Consider the following 23,517-nt stretch of genomic DNA (forward strand, 5'->3'; position numbering starts at 1 on the left):
ATGGGCACGAGATTTGCACCCAGTTATGCAAATCTTTTTATGGGTCTTTGTGAACAACAACAGATAATTGACTCTAACTGGGATGCAAACCTCGTGCTCTTCAAACGTTATATTGATTATATTTTTATTATCTGGAGAGGAGGCCAGCAATTATTTGATATTTTTATGGAGGATCTCAATACCAATGATTGGGGTATTTTATTTACTCATGAAATAAGTGACACAAGCATTCATTTTTAGATCTCACAATAGAAGCAAAAGATAAAAAACTTAAGACAAAAACTTTTTTTAAAGCAGTTGATTTAAACAACTAAATACATTCATCAAGTTGCCATTTGGAACAATGGAAACTAAACATTCCTAAAGGTCAGTTCCTTAGGCTTAAAAAAAAAATGCTCGTCTTTAGATGATTATATGAATCAGGCCAAGGATTTAGAAATCAAGTTTATAAAAAGGGGATATAACTCAGATTTAATAAATGAAGCAAAAAATGATGCAGAAAAAAGAAATAGGGATGAGTTGTTACATAAAAGACCCCAAGAGAATATGAACAAAATAACTAATGTTTTGGAGAAGAATAATACAAAATTTGACACTGCATTTGTTACACATTACAATTCTGACTATACATTAATTAATAAAATGTCAAATAAACATAGACACTTAATAAAAAATACCCTATCCTTAGTGAAATTGTAGAAGATAGACCGAAATTAATCTATAAGTAAGCGAAAACCTTAAAGAATGTACTTGCACCAAGTGAATTTAAAAAGAATAAAAAGATGCCCACTATATTGATTTAAAAGGGAACAAACTGGAAGGTTTCTTCCCGTGTTTGTTCTGCAAAGCTTGTAAATTTAGTAAAAAGTGTAAAATAGTGAACTCCAGCCAAACAGATTTTATGTATAGGATTAGGGATATTATTAGATGCACTGACAGTAATATTGTCTATCTTATACAGTGTCCATGTAAAAAACAATACCTTGGACAAACTGGACAACCCCTATGGGATAGAATAAGACAACACTTACTACACATTGAATGGGGATTTGAAGACCATCTGTTGTCTAAACATTTTAAGGATTATCATAATCAGAAAACTAATGGGCTACTGTATTGGGGCATAAAAAAAGTAACTGTGCATACAAATAGGAATAAAACTCAAGACCTCCTGTATAATGAAGCAGAATTAATAGTGAATTTCAATTCCCTAACCCCAAGAGGATTGAATGCTGAACTTGACCTAAATCCCTTATGAATATTATGTAGAAAAAAAAGCCTTTTAATCAGGGATAAATATGTTTCTAAAAGTCTTTATACTTTTATAGAGATATGTATGGATATATATGCTTGATTTACTTAATTTTTTAAAAATTCTTTCATTTTTAATTTTTTAATTAAAGTAATGAAATCGTTTTTTCCCCAAAACGTTGATTATATGGGATGAATTTATTTACTGTATGAATTGATCATTTTAAGGTTATTAAGTTGCTCTATTTATTTAGAATATTATTTATTTACGATGTAAAACCTTTAGATAAAGTTGTTTTTATTACTTAATCTAAGAGTTTCCAATTCCTAATATTTGGATAGTGTGAGCTCTGAAATAGGCACTTTATAAATTGATGGTTTGCATTAAATAAGTATGACACAAACGCATATGGATTTATATGTTACCATTGTGCACCTATCACTTTAAGTACAATGATCAATTTGAATCTGATCGAATGGGTATAAATTCCCCGCAAAAACAAAATGGAGTCATCTTGATAAAGGCTTGTTGAAGAGCCGAAATGCGTAGAAGAGACTCCCAGAGTTACACGGATTACAAATATCTACTGATACAGATAGATACAGCTGTCAGCACGAAGATGACATAGATTAATTAAAATCTGCTGTTTTGAACCATCCGGCTTCCTGATAGGTTACTGAGGAGCCAGTGAGTATCTTCAACGGCTGTTTGAATCAGCGTCCACAGGAGTAAAACAAACGCAGCTCCGCTCTGATTGGTAACCCAAAATTCAGAGGTCCAGTAAGATCCCTTTCTTTCAGCTCCCCACTAGGAACGAGGATACACGGTCACAGATGACACTTTATGTTCTCCGGATTTAAATTCTTTTACCAGTGTGCGCACACTTTGAGGCTACCACCTATTCTTTTATCCACTGACGATAAGTACACATTTAGTACTTTCTGATTTATGACTTTATGTCATATATATGTTCTATATGATGTTCTATATGATATGTGTCAGACATAAGTTACTTTCTCTGTTGTGCCTTTTTAACTTAGTCTAAAGATTTAGACTGTAACGATTGTTATTTATTAACCCTTGCAGACTTTTTAGCCTATATATGTCAAAATACTTTCATACATAGAGCTTCTCTTTTCTATATATATATAGATTATATTGCGGCCACAATTTTTTAGATTGGTTATAATTACTGGTTTTCTTGAGTTATTTTAATATTAATTGTTTTAAAGAGACACTCTTACTCATACTATAATACATTTATTATTTTTTAAATCATCGTTATTGTGTATATATATTTTTTTATCTATTTATTCATATTCCCAGCTTTTACATTTAGTGTAATAGCGCCACTCTCTCCACCTTTGGTATATTTTTCCCCACATATTGTTTAAAGCAAGAGTATAAGAGCACATAGATTACTCCCATGCTCTTGCAGTGCACATACTGCACCTTCTTACTTTATGAATGCCTCCACATTTATCCTCAATAAAATTGCCTTTAATCAGATGTTTGCAGATGTTAAAGCTGTCACAGAGAAAGCACCCATTTACTGGTTTCCTTTTTGTTATACAATTCCTTGGGGTATATTTACTATACAGCGGATGCTGCTTTTTCCGCGTGAGACTTCCGGCTCTTAAGACCGCTGTTTCTTAACTCGTCTGCCACCTTTTAGGTGCTGGACTGCAATCATCCTGATCTGATAAGATCGGGATGATTGACACCCCCTGCTAGTGCTTGTGCAATGTTAAATGCTGACAGTGTATACTGTCGGCATTTATCAATGCAGGACGAACATGATTCGCTATAGCAAATCATGTCAACCCGGGATTTGATAAATCTATCCCCTAGCCTTAGTTTTATTTACAAAATGACTGTGTAGTAACTTATCTTTAAGGATGTGGCTTTTTGGCTTTCAGTAAAGGACAATCCCCGCAATTCTCAATATATCTTGATCCAAAGTTAGGACATTCCAGTGTTTATTGAGAAATGCTTTGAGATCCTGTCATTTATTGTTATATGTTGTGATAATTCTCACCTTTTCATCTTTCACTTTATCATTTGTTTTCAATAACAGAGAATCTCTTGGCATGTTCATTGCCCTATTAAAGACAGCCTTTACACTATTTTGTGAATATCCCCTTGATAAAATCTTTTTTCTCAAATCATTGGCATGCTTTTTGAACATAGTGTCTGAAGAACAGTTGCACTGATGCCTTAAATATTGCCCTCTTGGAATACCCATGATTTGAGATCTAGGATGATGGCTAGTCGCTTCTAACAGTTTATTTGCAACAGTGGGTTTGCGATAAGTCTCATTCATTAACTAGTTCCATTTTTAAAGATTTTTAAATCCTAAAAGGATACCTCAGAGTAACTGTTATCAAAGGTAAATTTCAGATTCCAGTTGTTCTTATTGAGATCTCCCATAAATGTAATCAAGTTTTTAACAGTACATTCTCATAGCAAAGACACATCATCTATAAAACAAATACACAACAGGGTTAGACCCTCAAATTCAACAGAAATATTCAGAACATTTTCCATTTATAGGCAGGTATATGTAGGGGCACAACATGCCCCCATCGCCGTTCCGAGGGTCTGCCTGTAGAATTTGGAGTTAAACTTAAAGTAGTTTTCTCCAGCACAAATCTTAGTAAACTCACCATAATATGTGTATGTTCATCAAATCTACTTTCCCTCTGTTGAAGGTAAAAATGGGCTGCTTCAATTCCCAATTCATGGGGAATAGAGCAATATAAATCCTCTACATCTATCGTTACCAATATAGAGCCAGATTACAATGGAGCGGTATTTAACGTTAACTCCACTTGGAGTAAGCTTTTTTCACGCTTTGGGTTTTGCTCATGCCACAAGTTAAAAGTAAACCTGACACGCGTACAAAAGTTAAAATATCACACACGCGATAACTTATTCCCACATAGAAGTCAATTCAACAAAAAAAGTGCAAAAAACTAACACCCTACTCGCTCGCAAACACGATTGCATATTTCATTCTAATCCAACATGAAATATGAACATTCCAATGTTCTTCACATAGCAGAATATGTTCTATTTATTCATAAATACATGTTTCTACATATAACTGATGTGTTTTTTTTTAACAAATATGTATTTACTGTATTATATATATATATATATATATATATATATACAGTATATATACAAAACACAGAAGAGGACTGCACTCTCAGACTGGACTGGGTACACATATTATGACCCTGCAACATGCTCCGCCCTTGGTGCACTCTCAGGAAGCTGTGCCGTCCCCAGAGTCACAGGCAGTTAACCCCATACACTCCTGGGTGCAAAGCCCATAGGGAAAATTACAAAATAAATGAATACAACACACAGAGAAAGTCCAGCACTCACTTGCAAGCTCTCAGCTAAGATTAAAAGCAAAACTGGAAGAGTTAGTTACCGCATCTGGCCAAATGGGACAAGCCCAGGTACCACGTCAAGGTCTCCCAAAACCTGGGTCCCTAATACATCCATACAAATGCAAGCTCTCAATCAAACAAACTGTGAACAAGTCAAGGGTTCACAGACTTATGTTATCACCCTAGACATATACAAAACACAGAAGGGGACTGCACTCTGCAACTGGACTGGGTACACATCCTATGCCCTGCAACATGCTCAGCCCTGGGTGCTCAATAGCAATCTCAGGAAGCTGTGCTGTCCCCAGAGTCACAGGCAGTTAACCCCAGACATGCCTGGGTGCAAGGCCCATAGGGAAAATTACAAAATAAATACAACACACATAGAAAGTCAATCACTCGGTTGCAAGCTCTCAGCTAAGACTAAAAGCAAAACTGTAAGAGTTAATTATCGCATCTGGCCAAATGGGACATGCCCAGGTACCCCGTCATGGTCTCTCCCAAAACCTGGGTCCCTAATACAGCCATACAAATGTAGGCTCTTAATCAAACAAACTGGGAACAAGTCAAGAGTTCCCAGACTTATGTAACCACCCTAGACATATACAAAACACAGAAGGGGACTGCACTCTCAGACTGGACCGGGTACACATCCAATGACCCTGCAACATGCTCAGCCCTGGGTGCTCAATAGGATGTGTACCCACTGTTTGGGCACTGAAGACACTAGTTGGTTAAGTTTAGCAAGCAAAATGTTCTCCCATTCATCCATTATGCATGTCTTCAGAGGTACAACTGTAGGGGACCTTTTTTGTGCTTCATAGTGCACCACACCTTCTCAATAAGAGCTAGGGTATGACTGCAGACAGGCCATGCTAGCACCTGCACTCTCTGCTTACACAACCATGCACTTTTAATCTGGGAAGAATGTGGTTTGACGTTGTCCTGCTGGAAAATGCAGGGTGTCCCTGGAAAGATGATGTCTGGATTGCAGCATATGCTCCAAAATGTATACATGTCTTTCTGCTTTAATGGTTCCCTTACAGATGTGGAAGTTACCCATACCATGGGTGCTGACACATCCCCATACCATGACAGACGCTGACTCTTGGACCTGACGCTGATAACAGCTTGGATGGTGCTTTTCCTCTTTGACCCAGAGAACACAACAGCTGTTTTTTCCAAAAACTATTTGAAATGTGAATATGGGGGTCCCTAGATGACTACCAACCTGAAACTTGAAAGGTACTACTATTATTCGATGGATTTCTACGCTGAGATAATGTTCTACTGGGAAACTAATTATCTATATAGGAGAGACGCATCACAATAGAATCTCGTGTAGATGATTAATCTAGGTATATACCCCCTAGCTGATGGGGTCAGGGTGTGGGTACCCGATTCCAGCCTCCTAGCTCTAGGGACACTCCATGGAAAAGGCAGTATTAAAGATAGGAGATGAGTTCCAACTAACAGGCTTATATGTTGCCTTTATGATCATCAGTGCTGAGACTACCCCCTGATGATGACCCTCTTGAGAGCAATTCATTGTTATTTAAAGAAGCGAAGCAATGTGATATCTGACACTGTATCCATAGATCTGGGTAACTATTTCAATTAACTGCATTATTTCCATTTACAAAAGGACTGTACGTACATGAACTCTGTCACATAGCAACTTTTTTTTTCTGTTTTTGTTGTTATGTTTAATATAAAAGAGGTTTGAGGATAATTACAGATAGATTATATTTTACGCAACTATCTTAGCAACGCACACAAGATTATGATATTCTCACAAGATTGCACAAGATTATGATATTCTCACTTTCTGTATTTTGTTCTTTGTTCCATGTGAAAACCTCAATAAAAAAGTTTTTGATATTCTCACAAGATTGCACAAGATTATGATATTCTCACTTTCTGTATTTTGTTCTTTGTTCCATGTGAAAACCTCAATAAAAAAGTTTTACACAAAAAAAAAATACTGTCTGAACTGTTGACTCGTCTGACCACAAAACATGAATACACTGTGCTACTGTTCATCTAAGATGAGAACGAGCCTAGAGAAGTCAGCGTCACTTCTGGACAGTGTTGATGTATGGCTTTTGCTTTGCATAGTAAAGCCTTAACTTGCATCTGTGGATGCAGTGGCAAATGGTGTTGACTGACAAAGGTCTACCAAAGTATTCCCGATCCCATGTCAGGATATCCATTACAGACTCATAACTGTTTTTGAGACAGTGACGTCTGAGGGATCGGAGATCATGCGCTTTCAGAAGTGGTTTTTGGCCTTGCCCTTTATGCACTGAGATTTGACCGGATTCCTTGAATCTTTTAATTATATTGTACACTGTAGAAGGTGAAATGCCCAAATTCCTACCGATTTGTCTTTGGGGAATGTTGTTCTCAAAATGTTGGATTATTCATTGACCTAATCTGCAGATTGGTGAGCCTCGACCCATACTTCCAATCTCCCAACCCCTCAAAAGCTCACGATCACCCAAAACCCAAATATCCAAAAATGCAGCTCTTTTGCCCCTGTTAATGAGGATGAAGTTTCTGCCCTTATACTGTCCTCCCACTTCAGTACCTGTCCCCTCGACCCCATCCCCTCACAGCTACTCCCCTCCCTCTCTTCTACCCTCACCCCCATACTCACACACATTTTCAACCTCTCCCTCAGCACTGGTATATTTCCCTCATCTCTAAAACATGCACTGGTCACACCTATCCTCAAAAAACCTTCCCTTGATCCAACCTCCCCTTCCAATTACCGCCCTATTTCCCTACTCCCTCTTGCCTCAAAGCTCCTTGAAAAGCTAGTTTACGTACGTCTATCCCATTTCCTTACACTAAACTCTCTTCCTGACCCACTGCAATCTGGATTTCATTCCCAACAATCTACAGAGACAGCAATTGTCAAGGTTACCAATGACCTACTTACAGCAAAATCCAAAGGCCACTTATCTCTGTTTATCCTCCTTGACCTGTCTGCAGCCTTTGACACTGTTGACCACCCTCTTCTGCTCCAAACCCTCCAATCCTTCGGCATCTGTGACACAGCTCTCTTGTGGTTCTCTTCCTATCTGACTAACCGTACATTTAGTGTAGCCTTCTCCGGAGCATCCTCTGCCCCATTACCACTTTCTGTTGGGGTACCTCAAGGCTCTGTCCTTGGTCCCCTTCTCTTTTCAATCTACACGTCGTCACTAGGTTCCTTAATAAAGTCCCATAGGTTTCAATACCATTTGTATGCCGATGACACTCAAATCTACCTCTCTGCACCAGACCTACCTCCTTCCTTACTAACCCGTGCCACTAACTATCTTTCTCCCATCTCATCTTGGATGTCCTCTCACTACCTTAAGCTAAATCTCTCCAAAACTGAACTCCTTATTTTCCCCCTTCTTCCAATGTCTCCACCCCCAAAATTTCTATAACTGTTGATAATTCCATCATTACCCCTACCCCGCACGCCCGGTGTCTTGGGGTCACACTTGACTCAGATCTTTCCTTCACTCCTCACATTCAGTCCTTGGCTAAAGCCTGCCGCTTCCACCTTAAAAACATTGCTAAAATTAGACATTTCCTTACACAAAATACAACCAAGATTTTAATCCACTCTCTCATCCTTTCCCGCCTTGACTACTGCAATTTCGTCCTCTCTGGTCTACCTAGCTGCTGCATAGCTCCTTTACAATCCATTATGAATGCCTCTGCCAGGCTCATCTTCCTTACTTGTCGCTCTTCATCTGCTGCACCTCTCTGCCAATCCCTTCACTGGCTTCCTCTTGCCTCTAGGATTAAACATAAAATCCTCACCCTGACATATAAAGCTCTCAACTGCACTGCTCCCACCTACATCTCAGAACTTGTCTCTAGATACTCTCCCTCCTGTCCCCTTCGATCAGCTCAGGATCTCCTCCTCTCCTCCTCTCTTGTTACTTCCTCACATTCAAGTTTACAGGACTTCTCCAGACTGGCCCCCATCTTGTGGAATTCCCTGCCTCGCCCATAAGACTCTCCCCTAGTTTTAACAGCTTCAAGCACTCCCTAAAAACTCTACTATTCAGGGATGCATAGAACCAACACTAACCTTTACTAATGCCATTGCTATCCCCTTGAACCCCTTAGATTGTAAGCCTACGGGCCCAGCTGTTTACAGATCGCTTCATAAGAGCCGACTACAACAGTGAAACTCTCGGCAGGGCCCTCTACCCACTTGACCCCTACAAAGCTATCCTGTACACCGACTATGTTTACAACGCTGCAGAATCTGTTGGCGCTCTACAAATACCTGATAATAATAATAATAATCCTTTCTCTTGAAGGAATAGGCCTTTTTTGAAGGGACCTTATATACTTTTGTTGCTGTATTTATCAGCATCAGTTGCCACCAACGTGTTACGTATTGTGATTATGAATATTAATAATTGATAGCAATATAAAATCTTCAGGGATATCTCCAATTAATATAGCAGAATCTTATCAATACACCCCAGTGAAACGTTATATAATCTCTGTAGTGTATTCCAAAATGCTATTGAGATATCTAGAAATTTTGACGATAAAATTATTATAAAAATTAATATTTAATCTCAATTTAAAATATTCCTAAATTCTGACCAGTTAATCTCTATGAACACATTGATTATATTTATGCAGAAAATTGTGTATTTATTATGACCAAATATATATGTCTAGTTGTTACAATATTCTATATAAAGCCAGCTATAAAAATATTTGGACTAATCAATATTCAATTACTCGTCTGTTACCTCTGTATTATAGAAACAATATCTATGCATTTACTTTTACTCAAAATGAATTAAACATCAAATATTACCATTAAACTTTACAAGAATGTATTTAGCCAGAAATATTAACCAATTCAATATACAGGGAGTGCAGAATTATTAGGCAAGTTGTATTTTTGAGGATTAATTTTATTATTGAACAACAACCATGTTCTCAATGAACCAAAAAAACTCATTAATATCAAAAGTGAATAGTTTTGGAAGTAGTTTTTAGTTTGTTTTTAGTTATAGCTATTTTAGGGGGATATCTGTGTGTGCAGGTGACTATTACTGTGCATAATTATTAGGCAACTTAACAAAAAACAAATATATACCCATTTCAATTATTTATTTTTACCAGTGAAACCAATATAACATCTCAACATTCACAAATATACATTTCTGACATTCAAAAACAAAACAAAAACAAATCAGTGACCAATATAGCCACCTTTCTTTGCAAGGGCACTCAAAAGCCTGCCATCCATGGATTCTGTCAGTGTTTTGATCTGTTCACCATCAACATTGCGTGCAGCAGCAACCACAGCCTCCCAGACACTGTTCAGAGAGGTGTACTGTTTTTCCTCCTTGTAAATCTCACATTTGATGATGGACCACAGGTTCTCAATGGGGTTCAGATCAGGTGAACAAGGAGGCCATGTCATTAGATTTTCTTCTTTTATACCCTTTCTTGCCAGCCACGCTGTGGAGTACTTGGACGCGTGTGATGGAGCATTGTCCTGCATGGAAATCATGTTTTTCTTGAAGGATGCAGACTTCTTCCTGTACCACTGCTTGAAGAAGGTGTCTTCCAGAAACTGGCAGTAGGACTGGGAGTTGAGCTTGACTCCATCCTCAACCCGAAAAGGCCCCACAAGCTCATCTTTGATGATACCAGCCCAAACCAGTACTCTACCTCCACCTTGCTGGCGTCTGAGTCGGACTGGAGCTCTCTGCCCTTTACCAATCCAGCCACGGGCCCATCCATCTGCCCATCAAGACTCACTCTCATTTCATCAGTCCATAAAACCTTAGAAAAATCAGTCTTGAGATATTTCTTGGCCCAGTCTTGACGTTTCAGCTTGTGTGTCTTGTTCAGTGGTGGTCGTCTTTCAGCCTTTCTTACCTTGGCCTTGTCTCTGAGTATTGCACACCTTATGCTTTTGGGCACTCCAGTGATGTTGCAGCTCTGAAATATGGCCAAACTGGTGGCAAGTGGCATCTTGGCAGCTGCACGCTTGACTTTTCTCCGTTCATGGGCAGTTATTTTGTGCCTTGGTTTTTCCACACGCTTCTTGCGACCCTGTTGACTATTTTGAATGAAACGCTTGATTGTTCGATGATCACGCTTCAGAAGCTTTGCAATTTTAAGAGTGCTGCATCCCTCTGCAAGATATCTCACTAAAGGAAAGGAAGTTGCCTAATAATTATGCACACCTGATATAGGGTGTTGATGTCATTAGACCACACCCCTTCTCATTACAGAGATGCACATCACCTAATATGCTTAATTGGTAGTAGGCTTTCGAGCCTATACAGCTTGGAGTAAGACAACATGCATAAAGAGGATGATGTGGTCAAAATACTCATTTGCCTAATAATTCTGCACTCCCTGTATAGCTTATTTAACAACGTTATATCCAAATCTCACAGTAAAATCTTAGCTTAACTCCCACAAATCTAATGTGAATTCCAGGGAATATACAGGTGGCCCTCGTTTTACAACTGTTCAATTTACACCGTTTCAGAATAACAACCTTTTTTTATCCAGTCATGTGACTGCTATTGAAAAGCATTGAGAAGCAGTGCATTTATTAAAATAGCCTGTAGGTGGAGCTGTCTGTTTGTGTTGCAGCAAAGCCAAGCAAGCTGAAATTAATCAGTTTAACCAGACCTGAGCTATCGAGCAGATTTCAAAGGATTGCTGCACAATTGTTACACAATTATCAATTCAACATTTATGAATTAATATAGCATGAAATAATAATAATAATAAAAATGAATTTGTAAATATTAATGTCTACCCCTATGAACATTAAAATACTAAATGCTTTCCTCTTAATTTACTTAGCACTAATATAAATATTTATAGACTACACAGGTTTATGAAATATGAATTATAACTAAATTATACCTTTAAATACGGCTTCAATTAAACTATGGCTATAAAGAATATCTTTGCTATAAACTTTTAAAAGTATTAGACTGCGATACTTTACTAGCAGTGACGTGCGGTGAGGTCAGAGGCAAGTGAGGCACTGGCTATGATATGCCCGAGAAGAAGCCAATATATGAACCATAGTGGTAGCTTAAATTGACGATTAAATTAGCAGGTTGCATAAGGGCAATTAGCATGATTGAACATGGTATTGCAAAATAGCTTCAGAGAAAAAAAAAGAGACAACTTTTTTGTTTTAAAAATAGAACTCTTTAATAAATAACATAGAACAAATTCGAACTGGTGGTGGGGTGTAATCATGAACACTTGAAACTGGGACTTTTTTGTAGCACTGCAGACATGTTTTCTTTTCTGTGGTCGGGCACCTACAGAGTCTCATTTATAAATAAAGTCCATTCGCCTTTCTTTTAAAACAAACTTTTCGGTTACTTTCTTGTAGAAATCCTCTTTGTCTTTAGCTTTTAACATTAAAAGTCTAGGGGCTCCATGTACTAAGCAGTCAGCGAGCTACCCGCAACAAATCTCGCGTCAAAATTCGCAAAATGATATGTACAAAGCCGTCAATTATGTTAAAACTCGCATCTTTAAAATTGCGAGCGTACTTATCCGCCAAACCTCGCTACCGCTCCATTTTTCACTGTAATTAGACACATTTGACCACCAACTCGCCAAAAACGAATGTACTAAAAAATCTATTTGTCCGCTCGCTACAATTTCCGCTCCCACCTCGTTATTTTTGCCTCGCCACCTTTTAGGTGGCGGGCAAGGTACAAAACAATAGGAAAGTCAATCTAGATGCCAGTCTAGACATATATAAAAGGCAGTAATATCAGCATTGTACTTACAGCATAACTGGCGTCTAATTTGTCTCTCATTTCCATGTACATAAATTGCGCCCAATTTGTCGACTGTAATTAAAGAGTAATCTATATTTTAAATTTGTAATGTATAGTTGTCAATCTTTATAATTATTTTTATATTAATATTTATATATTATCAGATCCAGATGAAGCCATATCCAAATTGTAAATAAATATTACAAATATAACGCTCTGTTATCACTCTTCAAAAATTTTTGAACAATAATAAAGTTATTTAGATAAGTTGAACTTTTATAGGAGCAAAATTCTATTCCCGTGACTACTATGATGTTCGTGACACCTTGCATGTCACGTGTTAATAATTGGCCAGACAATTCAACTGAAAGTTAAGTACATCAGCTTAGTCGCGGCGAGCGAGGCGTCAAATTTATCAACAATCTGCAACTGCTCGCGGCGGGCTAGACTTGTCTATTTATTGGGGGAATATTAGTACATAGCGACAGCGGACACCATTTCGCCCACGGCGAGTAACGGCGAGTTTATCCGCGTCTACAATGACGGATGAATTGACGGCTTAGTACATGGAGCCATAGGTGTCTCAATAGACAAGAGTGCCAGTGAGGAAAGTCGACTCTGTTCAGTCCTATTGCGACTGTGGGTTTTTATTCTTTTCAATGTAGAAAATGATCGTTCTACAGAAGCTGTTGTAGCTGGCATTGTGAGCACCAGCTTGAATAATTTTACAGCCTCTGGAAGACCATTCATCAAATCATTCTCAATCACAAAATTGAGGAGCTGGAACGGTGATTTGCATTCAGTCCTTACTCTTTCTGCACTGTATAATCCCACCAGATCCCATTTGAGTCGAAGCAAATCAAAGTGCTTTCTGTATTTTCCTAGGCTTTGCAGTTTGGTGTCATCAAAATTTTCTGCAATTTCTTTAAGTTTTGTACAGTCAACCAAACTGAGAAACGATAGCTCCTCATAATGATCAAATCTGGCTTTCATCTGAACAATCACATTGTCCAGAATATTATAAAATATCCTTCTCCTAACATCTCTTATAGGCTGATTGCCTCTCTCATTCTCTGTGAGCCCAAATCTGATGCATCTGTCCTCAAATTGCTTATAGAAAGCGTCAAAGTCTTGTCTCTGGCGTTCCAGAAATGCCATTACTTCCCGAATTGACTCACAGCAGAATGCAACATCCATTACTCTATTCTGTAGTATAAGAAAGAGTCCGTCAGTTTTTAAGAAAATTTCATCATATGCCATAAGTAGGAAGCAGGTTGATGCTTTATTCAGCCATTGTAGAAATCCAGAAGCAAGCAACGCGGTGTCACCCTCCCATTTCTCTTCATCATCAACTATAATCCCGAACATAGCACGCAGATCAGGTAGGTACATGTTGACCGTCTGCACTAGTCTGGAGTTTGTACTCCATCTGGTAGGTGCCGCTCTTGGTAAACGTTTCTTTACCACATCGTCCAGTAGGTGGGTGCGCTTGGTGGAGTGACTGAAAAAAGAGACAAGATGCTCCAGTTTTGAAAAAAATATTTTACACTCAGGCATACATTTTGCTGAATGCGAAAGCACCAGATTCAATTTGTGGGCATAACAATGGAAAAATGTTGCTTCTGGAACTTTTTCTTTTATCTTGGCCTGAACCCCATTAAGATCTGATGCTATCACAGCAGCTCCATCGTAAGTCTGACTGACCAGCTTTTGCAAACAATTGTATTTCTCCAACACTCCAAATACATAATTAGCAATAGCTGTTGCTCGTCTGTCAATCACTTCATCAAATCCCAAGAATGCCTCCTTAACCTCACAAGTCAACTCATTGTTCGTCACATAACGAAAAACTACAGATATCTGGGATTTGTTAGTGACATCAGTTGTCTCATCAACTTCAATAGCAACAAATGGGGTTGCATCAATCTCCTTTTTTATGTCATCTCTAATGACATCAGCGACTGATTCTATTAAATCATTTTGGATTCTGTTAGATAATCCAGTAAAAACTGTGGCTGTCTCCAAATGTGTTGCTAATTTGTCATGGATCTCTGCTATAAAATATACTACCTCCACATAGTTGCCACGATTCCAAGAGTTTACACCTTCATCGTTACCACAAAATGCTAATTCCTGCCTTGCTAGGAGGACAGTTGTATTAATTAATTGTTTTAAAATCTCACGGTTTTCTTTTACTTTAGCATTGTGGTTGTTTATTTGTAATCTTCTCTGTTTGTTCAAAGCTGCATCAATCCTTACAGTTCCAAAGGTTTTAAAAGCTATTAGATTCTGGATGTGACTGAGTGATTTCTCATGTATATTGAGGCCCCTGGATAGATTTTTTAAATCTGCAAATCCTGTACTTGTCCAAATGGTGTCCGTAGTGGTGAACAGAAGGCATGGAAAACAGTAAAGGCAATTATTTGTAGCACAGCCACACAGCCACTCTTTTCTCTGATACCACTCTGTTTGAAAAGACCTTGTTATATTTTTCTGTGGCTAAACTAGTTCTTTAAGCTCAGGCATTGGTCTTCCATTATTTATGACTTCGCGTTTTGCTTGGAAATCCAGTCTGGAAAAATTCTTTAGATGTTCCATATTTCAAAATGGTAACTTCAAAGTGTACACCTGTCAAGAGAGAAAAGAAAAATTATAGGTAGAGAACAATAGAAAAAGAAAAGTGAATTTAAACGTAAAAAGAAACAGATTGTGTACAAAACAGCAAATAACTTACTTTAGTTTGTGCCTAATGATCACATAGAAATTTTCAGTGTATCCATGTCCTCCTTAGTGAGATATGGAAGCTGACATCTGAATAATCTTCAAAAGTCATAGAACCCAAAAACATTATGCTCATGATTCAGACTACTGTGCATATGATGCATGCAATGCTATTTGTGTTAGTAGGAACAGAATGAAATGCACTAGTGTGAGCTAAACATATCAGATAAGACAATGAAAAGAGGTATATGTGCATTGTGCAGCAACCAATCAACAGCTGCTACGCTACCAGTAGTCCATTGCTGCTGCTTAGCTAGCTTTCCTCCTGACTATGGTTTTCACAAAATGAAATATAATAAATGATATACAATAATAAATAGGAATATTACATATTTTGTCCTTTATTCTAGTAATGTAGTCCAGAAACAAGCTAGCACAAACAAACACAAACAAATAATATCCATAACAGCAAATAACGTCCAAACAGAAGCTGTTCATTCCAAAAAAAAAACTAACACAAATGATTGAGTTTTACCTTAAAGGGACATGAAAAACAAAACTTTTCCTTCAGGATTTCAGTAGAACATACAATTTTAAGCTACTTTCCTGTTTACTTCTATTATCCAAAAAAAATTATTCTCTTGGTATCATTTGTTGAAGGAGCAGCAATGCACTACTGTTTTCTAACTGAACACATGGGTGAGCCAATGACAATCATTATGCATTATGCAATGTGCAGCCACCAATCAGCCCCTAGAACCTAGGTTCTTTGTTGCTCCTGCGCTTACCAGGGATAAACATTTCAGCAAAGGATAGCAAGAGAAGCAAGCAAAATGATTGTGGAAGCATAAAAATAAAATAGTATGTTATGTTATTGATTCAGCAATGGAAGTTTGTTTTAAAAAGGTTTTTTTATTACAACATATCCCCCTTTTAAGATGCCACACAAAAAAAGGTCATTTATGATTCAATACAAAATTCAAATTCTTGGGGGCTGTAATTATTATCAGGTTAATAATTCCATGTAATTTCATTAGTTGAGTAATACAGCCAAGCCTTCAAAGGCTACAGTTGACCCATTCAAAATGAGTAAGAAAAAAGCAGATACAGCACCAGACCAGTGCACTAACGTCACTCTGCAGTTCCATGAGTACATAAAAAATACATCTACATGTTAGTCATCAGACATGGACTAATCTTTTCTTTGAATGCATCATTCTATCTAGCATGTATTTAGTGTTTAATGTCCCTTTAATAAGAAATGTGACTTGATGTGGCCAATTTACACAATGATTGCCACAGGGGGAGCTCTATTCCAATTTCAAACTAAAGATATTTAGCTGCAAATCACATATTAATCCTAAATTCCTAACAGTAAACTGCAAAAACATTCACAAGATGGATGCTCATTCTGTAAATTTAATTTAGTAAGCATAAGCCGAGAACATTTAAGTAGCAATAGCAACATTGAATATGCAAGCAAAGAAAATAAATAATTAAAGTGAATTTCACTTTAATTATTTATTTTCTTTGCTTGCAAATTCAATGTTGCTACTGAAATCCTCTCTGCTTACTACATTATTTTTACAGAATGAGCTGCCATCTTGTGAATTTGTGCAGTTAATTTTTACTATATTATAGGCAGAGTAGTAGTAGCCTCCCCAGTCCCCCTCTGATGTTAAACTTTGTGTATGACCCGGTCAGTGTTAAAACTTGCTTGCTATGCTATGTTCTCTGGCTGCTGCCCTTACTAATATAATGAGCAGCCAGTTGTGATTTTGTGCACATTAAATATTATAGGAAGAGAAGTGGCTGCCCCTTCTGATGTTTAAGTGTCTGACTGTCACGGTCAGACACTTAAAGTTTAACATCAGAGGGGGCAGCCACTTCTCTGCCTTTAAGCTTAATATATTTTACTGCAGTGCGTTCACAAAATCACAAGATGGCTACTAAACATTCGGTAAAATTTATTTAGTAAGCAGAGAAGATAGCATAGCAACTAGCAAGTTACAACACTGAACAGGACAGGTCAGAGTCAGACACAAAGCTTAACATCAGAGGGGACAGCCACTTCCTGCCTATAATATATTAATGACATGTGCACAAAATCAGAAGATGGCTGCTCATTCTGTAAAATATATTTAGTAAGCAGCCAGAGAACAAGAAGGAACATAGCATAGCAACTTAGCAAGTTACAACACTGACCAGACACAAAGTTTTACATCAGAGGGGGAGGCCACTACTCTGCCTAATGCCTATAATAAATTATTTATTATGTGCACTAAATCACAAGATGGCTTCTCATTAAAATATATTTATTAAGCAGCCAGAGAAGTAGAGAACATACCATTAGGATAGCAACTTGCAAGTTTTGCTTAATAAATGTATTTTGTGTATGATCTGGTCAGTGTTGTAAGTTAAATTTTTAAGCAAATAAGCACAAAATCACAAAATGGCTGCTCATTAAAATATATTTCTTATTTTAATATATTTATTAATAGTAAAAGTTACACTACTGAGTCAGTAGTGTAACTTTTACTATTAATAAATATATTAAAATAAGAAATATATTTTAATGAGCAGCCATTTTGTGATTTTGTGCTTATTTGCTTAATAAATGTAACTTAAGTTACAACACTGACCACCAGGTCATACACAAAATACATTTATTAAGCAAATAAGCACAGCACTAAATCACAAGATGGCTGCTCATTAAAATATATTTATTAAGCAGCCAGAGAAGTAGAGAAGTAGAACATACCATTAGGATAGCAACTTGCAAGTTTTGCTTAATAAATGTATTTTGTGTATGACCTGCTCAGTGTTGTAAGTTACATTTATTAAGCAAATAAGCACAAAACCACAAAATGGCTGCTCATTAAAATATATTTCTTATTTTAATATATTTATTAATAGTAAAAGTTACACTACTGAGTCAGTAGTGTAACTTTTATTATTAATAAATATATTAAAATAAGAAATATATTTTAATGAGCAGCCATTTTGTGATTTTGTGCTTATTTGCTTAAAAAATGTAACTTAAGTTACAACACTGACCACCAGGTCATACACAAAATACATTTATTAAGCAAATAAGCACAGCACTAAATCACAAGATGGCTGCTCATTAAAATATATTTATTAAGCTGCCAAAGTTGGGAAGTGAAACAACAACATACTTAGATATAGATAGCATAGCCAGCAACTTGAAAGTTTAATAAATGTATTTTGTGTATGACCTGGTCAGTGTTGTAACTACTTACAACACTGACCGGGTCATACACAAAATACATTTACTAACTAAGCAAATAAGAGGATCAGACTGCGTCACTCACAACACAAGTGTTGAGTGTTCCTAGTTGAAAACACAGTAACACACACAGGCACTTCAAATTTAAGCAGAGGGGGGGCAGGCCAGGCACCCACCACTACCCGGTCCAGACCCAGTATATTTTTAACTTACAGTGATTATACTGATAGTATACTCTGTCTCTCTGAACAAGACGCTTGGGGTTAACGTTGTATAACTTGTAAGTTGTACACTTGTAGTACAAGTGTACAACTTACAAGTTATACAACGTTAACCCCAAGCCTCACAATAAAAAATATACATATGATAACATATTACAGGCAGCAGGCTGTACTAGACTAGTACTAGCTACTGATCATCACACTATCACACACGGCTGTCATTCTTGATGACTTACTTGTGTGAGTGTGACAGACTCAGTGTGACCCCACTTCGGCTCCTTCCTTCAGCAGATGAGTGCGGTACTGCGGTGACAGGCTGAGCTGAGCGACAGGTCCTCGCGGTCAGGCAGGGGCAGCAGCTGCGATATGCGGTGTCTGTGAGAGAGTCTGTAGAGATCGGGCAGCCTACTCCTCCACTATTCGCTACTTGGCTCAGAGGTGTCAAGCAGGAATGAGTGGCACTCTGTGACTGGCTGTTGTTCCTGCCGCCGCCGCGCTGCTCTTTCCTTGCGCATGCGCAGAAAACCTCCGTTTCAGACTCAGTACTAGTTGTAAGGCTAAGCAAGTCCAAGGAGTCAATCAACAGTAACACCAGTGTTGATTGGATGAGCCGGTCTCCCAGGGAACAGTCGAGGCCTCATGAGAGATGCCTCATATAGTTATTTTCTCTGCCGCGCTGCTCCTGCAAATCACCACCGGGTGATGCTGCAGAGCAGCTAGATATCAAAACACACTAGAAATATTGCGCAATAGAGAAACACCAGAACCCAGTGCCTCTCTATTGCGCAATATTACTTTGACAAGTCAAAAAAAAAAAAAAATCACTTTTTTTTTTTAAATAAAAATCTCTATTTGTTTTTATTTTGGCCCAAATGGCAGGTGCGGCACTGCCTCACCTGCCTCCAATGAGTGCATGTCACTGTTTACTAGAAACCAATATTTGAGAGTTCAGACCTCAATCAGAATTATTTTCACTGTCATATGAAGAGAGGTATTGCACAAATCTGGAGGTGAATAGTAGGTCCAATTTTGTTTGCTCTTTCTGGTATAAAAAGAGTTTCCCAAACGGTTATCTTGCAAAGACTGTATATATCCAAGGCAGCAGGTCAGTCAGCAAGGCAAAGTAATCAGCATGGGCTCCTTTTACTTCCTGTGCAAATAATTTTATCTGTGATAAAATCCCACCTTCATTTCTAATCATCCAATGAAATTCTGGGTATGCCCTTTGAGTCTGTGCTTAGCTCTCATTGGCCCTGGTAATTTTTGCAGATCTGTAAAGTATCTTTTTGGCTGTAATTCTTGTATTGAACACCGGGGGGACAACAGGAATTTGGAACGTAGTTCCATTCAGTAAACTATTCAGCTACAGGAAAATATACCTCCTTATATATTATTATGAATGATATTCAATATACTTATTATTTTCTAGTATAAATAAAACATTTGGTCAATTTTATATGAGCTTTTTAGTTTGACTGAGCGCGTATTTTTGAGTCCAAACATGGGTGCATTTTATAATATATATTTCCTACTATTTTATATCATATATATAATCTTTAAGTTGCAGTCTGATATAATTAATAATATAGCCATATCTATATTTGAGAATCATTTTAATATGAATACAGTATATTCCATATTTAGTGCACACCACATTTCTCCAATTTTTGAGTGTATAAGGCACAATTATGGTATATTTGATAGAACAAATTATTAGGTATGGATCAGTCAATTCAGAGCTCAAGCTAAAATTTAGATATCTTGGAACATCATATGCCTGTAATAAAAAAAAAATAACAAAATTAAAAAAAGGTAATTTGTTAGGAAATAGTTGGTTAATAACTTTAAATATCATATATATATATATATATATATATATATATATCACTTTATATCCAACATAGTATGTAACATGTGATGTATATCTTAGACTCATATGTATTTTATTCAGTCTGAGGACAATTTATTTAATGTGAAGCTAAACTTTGATGAACAAAAGCCTGGTTTTTAAAAATACTATTAAAAACAGGGGCACTTTGGTTCATCAAAGTTTAGAAAGCAGCCGTTTTGATTAAAAACTTACCTTTGTTTTTTTCACAGCCAGAGCAACTTCCCCCACCCGGAGATCCTCTCTTCACATGTCAGCGATGACTAATCCGGCTTTCTACAATCACGGCATGGCCTCAGGCAATGACCCCCCCTGGGGGGAAAGCCGTAATTGGAGGAAGCTGGATTAGTCATTGATGACGTGTGAAGAGAGGATCTCCGTGTGTGGGAAGCTGCTCGGGCTGTGAAAAAAACAAAGGTAAGTTTTTAATCAAAACGGCTGCTTTCTAAACTTTGATGAATGAAAGTGACCCTATTTTTAATAGTATTTTTAAAAACCAGGCTTTCATTCATCAAAGTTTACCTTCACTTTAAATAAATTGTCCTCAGACTGAATAAAATACATATGAGTCTAAGATATACATCACATGTTACATACTTACACCTAGATTTAGAGTTTTGCGTTAGCCGTCCAAACCAGCGTTAAGGGGTCCTAACGCTGGTTTTGGCCGCCCGCTGGTATTTAGAGTCAGTCAGGAAAGGGTCTAATGCTCACTTTCCAGCCGCGACTTTTCCACCGCAGATCCCCTTTTACGTATCCTGTCTTTTCAATGGGATCTTCCTAATGCTGGTATTTAGAGTCCTGGCTGAAGTGAGCGTTAGAACTCTAACGACAAAACTCCAGCCTCAGAAAAAAGTCAGGAGTTAAGAGCTTTATGGGCTAACGCCGGTTCATAAAGCTCTTAACTACTGTGCTCTAAAGTACACTAACACCCATAAACTACCTATGCACCCCTATACCGAGGTCCCCCCACATCGCCGCCACTATAATTACATTTTTTAACCCCTAATCTGCCGACCGCACACCGCCGCAACCTACATTATCCCCATGTACCCCTAATCTGCTGCCCCTAACATCGCCGACACCTACATAAAATGTATTAACCCCTAATCTGCCCCCCCAACGTTGCCGCTACCAACCTACACTTATTAACCCCTAATATGCCGACCGTACCTCGCCGCCACTATAATAAATGTATTAACCCCTAAACCGCCTCACTCCCGCCTCAAAAACCCTATAATAAATAGTATTAACCCCTAATCTGCCCTCCCTAACATCGCCGACACCTAACTTCAAGTATTAACCCCTAATCTGCTGACCGGACCTTGCCGCTACTCTAATAAATGTATTAACCCCTAAAGCTAAGTCTAACCCTAACCCTAACACCCCCCTAAATTAAATATAATTTAAATCTAACAAAATAAAATAAATCTTATTAAATAAATTAATCCTATTTAAAGCTAAATACTTACCTGTAAAATAAACCCTAATATAACTACAATATAACAAATAATTATATTGTAGCTATTTTAGGATTTATATTAATTTTACAGGCAACTTTGTATTTATTTTAACCAGGTACAAATGCTATTAAATAGTTAATAACTATTTAATAGCTACCTAGTTAAAATAATTACAAAATTACCTGTAAAATAAATCCTAACCTAAGTTTCAATTAAACCTAACACTACACTATCAATAAATTAATTAAATAAACTACCTACAATTATCTACAATTAAATCAACAAACACTAAATTACAAAAAATAAAAAAAGATTACAAGAATTTTAAACTAATTACACCTACTCTAAGCCCCCTAAAAAAATAACAAAGCCCCCCAAAATAAAAAAAGGCCCCACCCTATTCTAAAATAAAAAGTTAAAGGACCAGTCAACACAGTAGATTTGCATAATCAACAAATGCAAGATAACAAGACAATGCAATAGCACTTAGTCTGAACTTCAAATGAGTAGTAGATTTTTTTCTGACAATTTTAAAAGTTATGTTTTTTCCACTCCCCCTGTACAATGTGACATCCATCAACCAATCACAAATGCATACACGTACCATGTGACAGCCATCAGCCATTCACAAATGCATACACACTTATTCTTGCACATGCTCAGTAGGAGCTGGTGACTCAAACAGTTTAAATATACAAAGACTGTGCACATTTTGTTAATTGAAGTAAATTGGAAAGTTGTTTAAAATAGCATGCTCTATCTGAATAATGAAAGTTTAATTTTGATTGAGTGTCCCTTTAACAGCTCTTTTACCTTACCAGCCCTTAAAAGGGCCTTTTGCGGGGCATGCCCCAAAGTAAACAGCTCTTTTGCAATTTTAAAAAACATACAATACCCCCCCCACATTACAACAAATCACCCACATACCCCTAATCTAACCCAAACCCCCCTTAAAAAACACTAAGCCCCTGAAGATCTCCCTACCTTATCTTCACCACGCCGGGTATCACCGATCCGTCCAGAAGAGGGTGCGAGGTCTTCATCCTATCCGGCAAGAAGAGGACATCGGGACCAGTAGACATGTTCATCCAGGCAGCGTCTTCTATCTTCATCCATCCGGCGCGGAGCGGGACCATCTTGAAGCAGCCGACGCGGATCCATCCTCTTCTTCCGGCGACTCCCGACGAATGAAGGTTCCTTTAAGTGACGTCATCCAAGATGGCGTCCCTCGAATTCCGATTGACTGATAGGATTCTATCAGCCAATCGGAATTAAGGTAGGAAAAATCTGATTGGCTGATTGAATCAGCCAATCAGATTCAAGTTCAATCCGATTGGCTGATCCAATCAGCCAATCAGATTGAGCTTGCATTCTATTGGCTGTTCTATTAAATATCACTCAGCTATACCCTGACACTAATATTACCTCACCTGTTTAACATCACCTTATTTTAGCTTGTCAGATCACCATTAGTCCTAATTGCCCCGTCCCAATTTTTTGGGAACGTGTT

The sequence above is a fragment of the Bombina bombina genome, chromosome 5 (genome assembly GCF_027579735.1).
Source record: "Bombina bombina isolate aBomBom1 chromosome 5, aBomBom1.pri, whole genome shotgun sequence".
Lineage (NCBI taxonomy): Eukaryota > Metazoa > Chordata > Amphibia > Anura > Bombinatoridae > Bombina > Bombina bombina.